The sequence below is a fragment of the Pinus tabuliformis genome, chromosome 9 (assembly GCF_031772625.1).
Source record: "Pinus tabuliformis cultivar Carrire ecotype Pingquan chromosome 9, CPIR1, whole genome shotgun sequence".
Lineage (NCBI taxonomy): Eukaryota > Viridiplantae > Streptophyta > Pinopsida > Pinales > Pinaceae > Pinus > Pinus tabuliformis.
In genome coordinates, this window is record NC_142307.1 from 707,261,282 (window position 1) to 707,263,761 (window position 2,480).

Below are 2,480 nucleotides of genomic sequence, written 5' to 3' on the forward strand. Positions count from 1 at the left end.
TTATTGTTCCTTTTTTGTTCTAAATATAAGTGATCTAAGTGGTAAAATTAACAATTGAAAAGAAATACTGATTCACCCTCCTCTGGTTATTTCAAACAAGCCAAAGATCATGTTTGTAGTTCTTTCTAATGTCTCCTTTCTGAGCTACAATGATCAGTGTTTGGGGTTGGTGCTGTGAATGAGTTGGGTTCGTGGGCTTCTTTGCAGATATTCGATGTTCCATCGTATAAAAGGTAAGAGAATGCTCCTACCTATTTGTTTTTTCAAGGTTGAATGTGTGCCCTTTTCCTAGATAGTTACGAGAAGGTCCATTGATTCTTTGTTAAATTCATGCTATTTTATTTTCTTGCTTCTTCATGTGTTCAGTTCAGGTGGGTTTCTACTCTTTATTGCAAAATATTAAATACACTGAATCTATATTAGCTACTCGGAATTTATTTTAGTCCCTTATTTTGTTTTTTTCAGTTCTTTTGACATGGGCAACACCTACTATCACTTATCATTAAGCTTTACTAGGAAAATCTAATGAACAGATTGTCAAGAAATCGAATGATTTTACAACCAAATTACATTTAAATATTTAACCCAACCAGCTAGGTAAAAGAAATAGTGCAATCTTCAAATAACCACTCTACAATCTCCTGGCACATAGTGAAAAAAATAAAAAATTAAAATTAAAATTAAAATTAAAATAAAATAAAAAATCAGCCTACTCAAAAAAACAAATATTATTCGGACCTCTGTTATTTAATTTGGTTCAAAACAGATAAATTCTATTCTTCCCTTTGCTATTTAATTTGGTTTTGTATTTGTGGGGTGCACCTGGCTTGCACTGTAGTGCAACGCACAAGCGATGATCAAGAAACCCAGTAGCAAGTTACTGTATGCGAGCTCTCCCCCTAGAAAAATTCATTTAATATCATCTACTTCTATGGACCATGTATCAGATATTAAACTGATGAGAACAGATACAACACTTGATATTAGCCAAAAGGTCGAGAAAGGAGATTCCACCATCTTCAAATAAAAGAGGAGATTCATTCAATAAGCTTCTATGTGATTTTTATTTTTTTGTAGTTTAGTAGGTTAAAAAAATTTGATTCCTTTTGTTGTTGAAAGGCAAGATAATGGGACGTGGAAATCTGCGTGGAAAGTTGAAGATAATTATAGTTAATTTTATATAAAAAAACCATTTATTTGATGTTAAATCATAAATATGACAATGGATGCAAGCTTCACTAAAAGAATTTGGAAATACAATTTATCCATTTAACCTCCACTTTTTTCTGCAAGGATTGAACATCCTCGATGATTTCATTGCCTCTAATAATCAGAGAACACGCACTAAACACAAAACATAGAACTCACTTTATTCGATTGCTGAACAGGTTTTTATATACAACAAAGAAGTTTCTGTAGTCGGTGCCTTCTCCAGGAAGCTATCGAGATCTCGAGATATCTGCCGAATTCTCTAGAAGAGACTAGCTACTGCATTTATTGCAGGTGGTTGGAATTAATGTCTTCCAACACTCCCCCTTAATTCCAACCATATGACAAATATACTATAGCACAATACATAAGATACTGTAAACATACTCTTAATTGTCATGTCTGCTGGTCTAAGTCTCAGCTAGGCTTACAATATAATCTTGATTTTCTACAACACATAACTTACTTCTACAAAACTCAAATTTTGCCTTCCCAAGAGGCTTAGTGAATATGTCAGCTACATTCTCATTTGTATTACAGTATATTAGAGAAATTTCTTTTGATTGGACCTTTTCTCTTACAAAATGATATTGTGTGTCTATATGTTTTGACCTTGCATGACACACAGGATTATTCCCTAGTTTGATGGTGCTTTGGTTGTCACATTTGATCATTGTAGGTTCTTGTTGACCTTCACCAACATCTTCAAGTATTCTTCTGAGCCATATAGCTTCACAAGTGCCACTACATAATGTTTTATATTCTACTTCAGTTGATGACAAGGAAACTATTGCATATTTCTTACTCCTCCATGATATAGCTCCCGATCCTATATTGAAGACGTATCCAGTGGTGGATTTCCTGTCATCTGGATTTCCAGCCTAGTCAAAATCAGAATGACCTGTCAATTCAACATTACAAGCATTAGTATATTCAATACCAAAATTGATAGTTCCCTTTAAGTATCGAAGGACCCTTTTTGCAGCTATCCAATGACTTTCATGAGGCTTAGCCATGAATTGAATAAGTACGCTTACCGCATAAGCAATTTCTGGTCTAGTGGTAGTGAGATAATTCAGACTTCTCACTAATTGTCGATACAATGTTCCATTCACCTCTTTTGTTCCATCATCACTTCTTAATTTGATATTTTGTTCCAATGGAGTACTCACTGCTTTACATCCATTCATATGAAATCCCTTTAGTACTTCATTTGTATATTTGCTTTGTGTGATTAAGATTCTTCCATCATCTCTCCATACTTCAAGACC

General features: G+C 33.8%; 1 non-coding gene across 1 annotated transcript; it reads right to left on the reverse strand.

Annotated features, from left to right (window-relative positions):
* Positions 1-811: 811 nt before the first annotated feature.
* On the reverse strand, positions 812-1,007 carry LOC149150650 (U2 spliceosomal RNA). Its single transcript, XR_016263879.1, has one exon. It is a non-coding gene; the product is annotated as a U2 spliceosomal RNA (small nuclear RNA).
* Positions 1,008-2,480: the final 1,473 nt, after the last annotated feature.